General features: G+C 45.7%; 1 protein-coding gene across 2 annotated transcripts in view; it reads left to right on the forward strand.

Moving 5' to 3' along the window:
- Positions 1-4664: 4664 nt before the first annotated feature.
- GPRIN3 (GPRIN family member 3) overlaps positions 4665-9166 on the forward strand; it is a 28249-nt gene continuing 23747 nt past the window's right edge. The window contains exon 1 of one of the 2 annotated variants that reach the window (XM_041412209.1): positions 4665-5032. The gene's annotated coding sequence lies outside the window, so the exon portion shown is untranslated. Of the gene's footprint in view, positions 5033-5346; positions 5447-9166 lie in introns of those variants that run through there. The other variant, XM_041412211.1, reaches the window with a different exon arrangement.

Raw genomic sequence — 9166 nt, forward strand, 5'->3', positions numbered from 1 at the left:
TTCTGAAGGTCAGTCTTGCTAGTAAAGACTGAGGTGAAGAGGGGATGGGATTCTTGCCGCCTTTTCCACGTCCTGTGTAAAGAGGTCTGCCATCTCATTCAGCAATGAATGCATCCACATCTTCCCTCATCTTCTTTTTGTTACCTATGTACCCATAGAAGCCCTTCTTGTTGTCTTTGATGTTCCTAGACAGACTAAATTCCAGTTGGGCTTTATCTTTCTTAACTTCACCCCTGGATGCTCTGATGATGTACCTCCATTCCTCTCAGGTTACCTGTCCTTACTTTATTTCCTTGTATACTTCCTTTTACTCTCTGATATTGTCTGGGAGTTCAGTGTTCATTCATGCAGAAATTTTGCCTGGCTTTCTCCCCATTGGGATAGATTGCTCCTGAGCTTGGAGGAGGTGATGCTTGAATATTAACCAGCTTTCTTGGGCCGCTCTTTCCTCTAGGGCTTTATTCCATAGGACTCTACCCTTTGGAAAGGCCAAAATCTGCTGTCTGATGTACAGGGTTGTGAACTTGCTTTTTACTCTCCTACCTCCTTCCAGGACGCCAAACTCCACCATCTCACTGTCTCTGCTGCCTTTGACTCTCACATCCCCAGTGTGCCCCTCCTTGCAGGTGAGTAGAAGGTCCAGTGAGCACCTCTCCTCTGCTCCTCTGTCACTTGGATGAAGAAGCTGACGTACTCCAAGGACCTCCAGGATTGCCTATGTCCTACTGAGCTGTCCCTCCTGTATGTACTGGGGTGGCTGAAGTTCCCCATGAGGACCTTCACAGCTCAGACAGAGGCAAAAGCTGTGAAGAGGTGCAGGGCGAGACGCAAAACCATTTTCACAATGCTGTAGAAATTCACATGCTAACATATTTTTCACTGAAATTTGGTATAAGTGCCAGAGGTACAGCAGTTAGTTCATGGATGCATAGGATTTTAGGACCACTGTGAAAAACATCCCAAATATTGCGTTCCCTCACAGTGGCATACTATGTGTTCAATGCAGTTTTCTTTATATCCCTTCTATTATTATTATTTTTATAAAGACCAAAATGTTTAAAGGAACCATTCTTAATATGACCAACTGAACCCATTATTTCTAGCCATAAACTGTACTATCAGTACCAGTCTAATGATCCAGGAGAGTTATTATGTGGCCAAACAGTGCATCCATTTGTGAGGTGCCTGGTACAGCCCATTAGGTGTGTGAGAGCTAGAGAGAGAGGGAGATGCTGTGTAATACCTGGAATGAGTATTTATTCTGCTCTGCTGGTCAGACAGAAAGTGCATGATCACAAAACACATGCACCACATCACCATCTGTGTGGTAGGGTTTTCTTTCTTGATATATTTGTCTCTAATGATACAGCTGTCAACTGCAGCTACCACACCAGAGGACCTGCACCTTTTTTGGCTCAGCTCCTGGTCCCAAACAAACATATTCATCCAGCCATTCAACTTGTTTTTCACACTAATGGAAAGTAAAGTTATAAGTGCCTTCATGAAAGCATAAATGTTAAATGACTGTATTCACAAATTTGCTCTACATTGCCCTTTTCAGCTCAATCTTGAACTGAAGTTTTGCTGGGGAAAAGTTATGCTTCTATTTACTTTTTGAAGTATTCTTAACTCCTTTTCCTAAAGAAGACATGAAAGATGTTGCATTAAAAAAAAAAAAAAAAAAAAAAAAGGCTTCCACACAACTTAAATTTGCTATTAATGTCATTAAAACTCATCAAAATATGTTAAGAAATACAATAGAAGCAATGCAATAACAACAGGCCTAATCCCCACCAATGTAAATTTGCCTAGCACTACTGAAGTAAATGAAGCCACACTAGTTTAGACCACCTGCACGTCTTCTCAACATGTTATACCACTACTCATTTTGATAAATCATCACATCTAAGTTTTTTTTTTTCAGCTAAAGTAAGGAAATTTTTTCAGCTACAGTAAGGAATTTCTTTTAGCCAGACAGTGATAAAGTTTGAAGATGAGATTTTAAAATACTCTACAAGAGTCAAGGGCACTGTGATTGTCATTCTGATGGCTAGTTGGACTGTGACAGCTCCTAAAAACCCAAGCTCCTGTTGCCCTGAGTTCTGGTCTAACACATATCAAAAGATAAACCCTCGGCAGTTACAATTATGCTTTCACCTCGGACAACATTGGCAAGTTAAAGAGGTTGAATTCTTTATTATTCTCAATAATATTGAGACCTATGCACACAATTTTAAGCATGTTGACTTTATTTAAAGTTCTAAGTACAGTGCCTAAAGCTAAGCAACCATCTATGTGCTGCCCTCAGTATGAATACTTTATGCATTGAGACCTACAAAAAGTCAAAATAAACCAAATGCATATAGCTGCAGATTGAAGCAGAAAAAAGGATGGATAAGTAGTAGCAAATTGGCCATGACTCACAGGTGATTAAGGGAGTTAGACATTCAGATAAATAAATCAGAATTATCTAAATCTTTAGTTTGCACTGATATGGTGACACGTTGATGTGTTGAGATGTGATGACTTTTCTTGACAATTGGAACAGTGGCTAGCAGACTTGAGAGCTCATAACAGGGTTTAGAAAATCCTTTAGAGGTTCTTAAAACCAATATTGCCTAATGTACCAAATGAAGTCTACATGGTAGACTGTGGTTCAGGGAAGAGTAAAGGGGAAAAAACAAGTATGTGAGAAGAATTCACAAACAAAGAGGCCATGCCCAAACTGCATCATCTCAACCAGCTTCTGCAATGACCTGAGTCTCTTTAATACCTCTTCTCAGCTTCCCAGGTCATCACTGCATCTGGAGGCTAAAGCATCCATGCCTTACTGGGCGTGGAAAACAGATTATCAGCTGAGCAGTATTTCAGTCCTATTACTGTCTTCTATTCTCTTGGAATTCCTTGTCCATCAGACATAGTAATAGTAGACCCCGTGCTCAGATATGGCTGCTTGAGAGCAGAGTGGGGATTCTCAGCAATGCCATACAGGCAGAAGAAAGGTTTATCTGAACTCAGCAGGAAAACATGTGGACACTAGTTATGATGTGCATGAACATGCAGGGACTTGGAGCAAAAAAAAGCTCCCAGTTCCTTTTTTTTGCCTCACAATGCCAATTTCCCACAGGTTCTGGGATTGAGTCCTCTACATGCTCTGAAGGTGCTTCAGACACAACATCCCGTAGAAAACCTTCCTAGTCTTTCCAGCTGAATGCATGTAACTCTTCTTGCTGTGACTTTCAAGGCTGAATTGTCAACAGAAAGGTCTCTCAAGAATCCACATAAGGAGTCTCATGTTTAGGAAGGTTTATGAAAACAAGACTAATTGTAATTTTCCCTTGCTGAGTAGCCTGTGAGGTCCCACAAAGTCCTTGCAGCTGCAAGGCCTGCAAGTGCTGACAGCTATCTCCTCATAAAAGTGTAATTGCTGACAAAAGGAAATTGCATCATCCAGCTTTTTTCCTTCTTTATCAAAAAAAAAAAAAAAAAAAAAAAAAGGGAAGTTCCCCTACAGTAATGTTAATGGCAGGAGGATTAATTCTAGGAAGTTTGGCAATGTTTCTTTTAAAATAGGTCATTTAGCAGAATAATGAAGAGGAGTTGAACACTGACTCAGTTTGCCAAGCTGACCTTGTACTCCTGATTCAGACATGGGCACGGGGAGGACCAGGCTTTGTTCAGACCTCCAGAGCACCAAAAAAAGTAGCAAGATTGTGAAGAGAACAAAGTAAAGAAGAGCTACTGGGAAGCCCTGGATGTGCTAGTGCTGTAAATCTTTTACTGATAAAGTGTGATGCTCTCTCCAGTCTCCTTCCAGTGATGGATGTTTGGGCTGTTCAGGCTTTTAAGAGTACTGCTGGATTGGCTTTGGCATATGAGAAAAAGTAGTTATTGTAGGTGAACACTGAAAACATATCTTGAATTTTTAATGCTTAAATAACTGTCAGATAGCCACATTCAGGTATGGCTATTACACAAATATGAGCTGATCTTAGTGGCTGCTGTGGGGGAAGAAATTACATTTGCTATGGTAGGAAATATAAGGTGTTTTTCATGATCACTTAACTCTTGAATCAAGGAGATTTAGGATCAATAACTGAGGCAGAGAGTGTTTGTTAAAGCAGTAAATAAAAAATGAGTCCATTCATAAGGATCAAGGGAATATGATTCACTGATGCCTCCAATGTTTACGGATAAAAATTATTTTTTTAGATACCCTGTTCTTTGTTTTTGTTTTTTTGTTTTTTTTTCATATTGCAACAGAGTTGTCTTCACAGCTTGTCTTACAGTTTTGGTTTGGTTTTGTTATTCTTTTTAATCCTGCTCCTATTCATCCCTAAAGGATTGCAGAAGAGTTAAAACCTTCCCCGTTGAAAACCTGTGCTTGACTTGAGTCTCCGGGCACTGCAGAACCATTTCCTGTGATTGCAGCAGAGAGAGATAAAATTCCACTGTGGTGGGAATAAACCGAAATTAGATCAAAGATTTCCGGATAATTAAGACTTCCAAACCAAAACCTCTTTTTCGCTTGACTCTACTATTTTTTTTTCCCCCAAGGCAAACAGGGCAGTGCTTCACACAGGAAGCCACATCTGCCTATCAAAACCAACAACCCAAACTGAAAGCGTGACAAGAGCTGAACCGCATTTGCATCCACTGCGATTCCCCGCGCAAACCTGCACCGCCCCGCAAGCAGAGGGCTCAGGAGGTGCCTGGCTGGCTGAACGCCTCCTCCGCGGACACATGCATGAGCTAGCACAGGTGGATGGAACTGGCGGATTTGAGGTGTGAGGTTCTAGCTCTTCTGCCGCGAAGCAGCTCAGCGCCCAGTTGTGGGTTAGGAGCTGGACAGAAGAAGGCTGGCAGAGGTGGCAATACACAGCGAGCCCGGGGCTCTGCACAGCTGCTGAGAGCCCCCTGCTCAGCCCTGTGCGCCTGATGGAGGACAGGAGCCGCCAGCTCCCGCGCTATAAAAGCCAGGAGAGGCGCGGGGTGGGGCTGGCGTCAGCGGGAAATGTCTCCCTGGAAGCAGGTACGTGTCCGCGCCCTGCGCGTTCGGGCGGGCTCGGGGCGGGCTGGGGGCCGAGCGCACCGGGGCTGCTGCGCTCCGTCGCCGCGGCGGGGCCCGGGAGCTGCCCCGCTCTGCTGCGGCCGCGGGGGGAGCCCGGCCCCCGCTGCCCGCCTCCCGAGCGGGCCGGGAGCCGCAGCTGGCAGCTGCCCGCGCCTCCCGCCGCTTCCCCGGTGGCGGCACGGATCGCCGCCGTCCTGCCCCCGCGGCGGGAAGGGCCGCCCAAGCGGAGCCCTGCTCCCTCCGTCCCGCCCTCCTCCCGCTGCCGCACACCCCGAGGAACGGCTTGTTTTCCTGCCCGGATGATGGATTTCTCCGCAAGGTCATCCCTGCCCGCGGCGGCGGTGTGCCCGCGGCTCCCCAGGCGCCGCCGCGGAGGTAAGGGGCGGGGGAGCGGAGCGGGCTGGCTGAGCACCCACAGCAGCCAGGGCGTTCGGCCGGGGAGCAGCGGCGGGGTGCGCGGGCAGGTGCCGGGGCGAGGCGGGCGTGCCTCGCTCTGCCGGCCGCGCCCGGCGCGGGGCTCCGAGCCGTGCCCGGGGAGCTGAGCCGAGCCCCGCTCCGCAGCGGGAGGGGCTGCGGCCGCCCCGCCGAGCGGGCACCGGCCGGTGGGAGCGGCTCCCGAGGGCGCCTCTCTGATGCTCTGCTTGTTTTACCGCCGCTTGTAAGGGACTCTGGCTCAGGAGTGCGGAAAACTTAAGAAAAGAAATAAAAAAGGTGGAGGGAATATTGATGAGATGCCCCCCACCGCCGGGACGGGCCGGGGGGATGCGCGGCGCCGTCGCCACGGCAACGTGCCCGCGGGCGCGATGTCGCAGCGCGGAAGATGCCCCGGAGGCGGCCGCCGCCGCGGCGGTAACCCCGGCCGCCGCCTTCCACCGCCCGGAGTGGGGATCGTGGCCAAGGGGCGTCCCCCGGGCCGAAGCCGGGCGGAGGCAGCGGGAAGGGTGAGCTGGGGTTACCCCCGGGTGGCTGTCGGCGGAGCCCGGCGCTCCCCAGACCGTGGTGCGGCGGCTCTCGGCCGAGAGAGGAAGGGTCCGCCAGGGTTGCGAGCTGGGATGTCACGGTCAGGGAACATCGGGCTGTGAGGATTGGCCAGGTGATGTCCCTTGCCTGGCTCAGGGCGTTGGGCTGGGCACGAATTCCTCACGGCCTTTTCTTTCTCTTGCTGTAGTTGGTGACAAAACTACTGATGATGTCAGCTCCTGGACTGTGGCTTGTGTTGTCCATATTCAGCTTGTGTTCTGTGCCCCACACAGGCCTTGGCTTCATTAATGCTTTATTCCTTCATCCGTTTTTTTGTCAAGGAAGATAATAATGCTAGTGGTGGGGTTTTTAGCCATAAAACATTATTATGGTCCCATAGGCTAACCTTTTCCATAATATAAAGCAGAGACTTCCCCAGTGATTCCAAGGTCTGGCCCACCAGCCTCTTCAAACAGTCTTGATTAAATGACTTCCAACAATGGGAATTGACTACATTCCTGGATAATTGGTTCCAATTTTTAATTGCTTTGTTAAACGTTTGCATCTCTTTTCCCCTTTGAACTTTTCTGACTTCATCTTCCAGCTACTAGATCTTGTAATGTTTTGCCTGTCAGATTAAATAGCTATCTAGTTTCAGATCATCTCTCTCTGCTCAAGTATTTAAGGGCAGTAATTAAATAGCCACTTAACATTGTCTCTGATGAGATAAATAGACCTGACTCTCTTGGTCTCTCCCTGGAATGCAGATGCTCCCCAGGAGAAATGTCTGGGCTGCTTTCTCAGAGCCTCCACCACCATCCTTGCCGGCCTCCGGTGCTGCCCAGCAGCAGGATTCCAGGAAGGCCCTTGTTAATGTCACGTGTGGAGATAATAACCTCGTGCTCAGTATTCCCCTGTCTATTCACTCAATGGTACAAACTTTTCTTTCCCACGACTACGTGGTGGGAACTTCTGTTCCACTAGTTGTAGGCAGTGATCCCTGCACTTCTTTGGAAGCCAAGGTTTTATCAGAAGCTGGTTGCCTGTCCTGTCAGGAGCATTTGAATTAAATATTTCTACATTTGTACTTTTGGATCTGCCTGTATTAGAGTTTTTTCCCTCCTCAGTTCACCTCGCTTCTGTGGAGTCTGCAGCTCAGGAATCATAATAGACCTTTGGTGTCCTCTAGAAGTCAGAAGGGCTTCTTTTCCCAGGATCTCCCTCCTAAAGGTCTGTTTTTTCCCCTTTACTCTTCCCTGAACCACAGTCTGCCACTGTCTGCCTTATTTTCCAAAACAATACACCTGCCAGCTTCAAATAAGTTTAAGGTCTCTTGGAGTAAAAGATACTAAGAAGTTGCACTGCATAATAATATAAACTGCAAACTGAATGTGCCCATTACAGTGAATTGCTTTTGTAACTGCTTTTGTTCAGCTGTGCCTCCAAGTGTTGGTGGGAGAAAAAGAGAATTGCTTTCCTGTTTTAAAGAGCTGTAAATCCCACCGCTGGCTCTGAAGTCTAGGCTGACATACACAGTGCCATTATTTTGCCAGTCTTTAACCTGAACATTGTGAGTTTTACTTGTTCTGAAGTGTGCTTAAGCCTAGACTTAGAGCTCTCTAGAAAGCACAGTGTCTGAGAGTATGGGCCAGAGGTTAGGTGGCTTTGAGAGAATATTGTCAAGGTAGCACCTTGAATCTCAACAAAATTATGAGATTTAGTAGTCTGAAGGCACCTTCTGTGAGAGATGTTACAAAAAAAGTTCTTTGAAATTAACTATTTTTGTTGTTGTTGTTTGGGTTGGGGTTGTTTTTATTTTTTGTTGTGGGTTGTGTGTTTGTAACCACCTTGACTTGAGGGAGGGTGGTGTAAGAGGTCTAGAAATTAAAGGTCTTTACATGCAGACCATCCCATGGAGTAAGTGATATAATGATGCCTGTGAGGAAGGTTTGTTTGCAGGAATAATGATAGCAGGTTTCAGCATTTAGAATGACCTAGTTGTCTTCAAAGTGTTAAAATTAAGAAAAGTACGTTCTGACTGTGTAACGACTTAAATGTCAGGACAAAGAGTGTTATTGAAATTTCGTGAAGAATTTTTTATTACAAGTCCCAGAAAATGTCTATTCATAAGATTTCATGAACTGTAGGCTGTGATGCACTAAATATAAACAGTCTGAAAAATCATCACAGTGCTCAGATATCACATCTGATTGAACAGAGCTCCAGAATTCTGCTGAATTTTCTACAGGCTGGTGTCAGCATCTTAGGAATTTCTCAAGTGTTTGTCCAATTGTATATCTCCCCAATACGAAATTCTGAAATGTTACTACCTGAGAGATATCTTTTCCTCACCCATTCAAACTCACCTTCTGTCCCCCAGATTGGGCTAATATCTCTGAGTTTTTTTCAACATATGCTATCTCTTCTCATGGTTGCACCTTTTCTTCAACTCCTTTTGCATAAGAAGAATATGTGTGTGTTTCCTTGGGGTGGCTGGTCCCAAAAATTACACATTTCTGAATTATGAAGCCCATCCAGAGTCAGCCCAGCATTAAGAATAGTGGCTGGTAATTAATTCTGCAGGCTCTTAATTAATTGTAAACAGACAGGAGATAGTATTTTTGAGTCTCAAGCTTGCTGAAGGCTGTCTAGTGAACATTAGGTTAGACAGATTTCACTAGCAAGATACTATGGCAGTGGTAAAATCTGTCAGATTTGGGTCCTGAAACTGTTACTGACACTGTTATTTTTAAGAATGTAAACTCTCTCTGTCAGACTCAGCCAAAGCTAAGGGGAACAACATCCTGCCTCCAGTTTGTGAAATCCTCACTGCTGTAGGAGTACAAGCAATCTGCTCGTAGTCTCACAGCTACAGTCAGAACAAAATTTTGTAACTGAGAATTATGCTCCTAGCAGCACATCACTTCTTAATTTATAACTCCCACACTAAAAGCAGAGTTAGGATACAGGCTGAATCTGCTGCCTTTGTGGATTTAGGAGCAATCCTGGATTAAGACTTGATGTTACCTAGTTTAGGTAAACATCACCTTCTTGAGAGTCAGAACAAAAAAAAAAAAAAAAAAAAAAAAAAAAAAAAAAAAAAAAAAAAAAAATTTTTTAAGGGAAAAAAAAATT

The sequence above is a fragment of the Onychostruthus taczanowskii genome, unplaced genomic scaffold (genome assembly GCF_017590055.1).
Source record: "Onychostruthus taczanowskii isolate IOZ18803 unplaced genomic scaffold, ASM1759005v1 scaffold38, whole genome shotgun sequence".
NCBI classification, from domain to species: domain Eukaryota; kingdom Metazoa; phylum Chordata; class Aves; order Passeriformes; family Passeridae; genus Onychostruthus; species Onychostruthus taczanowskii.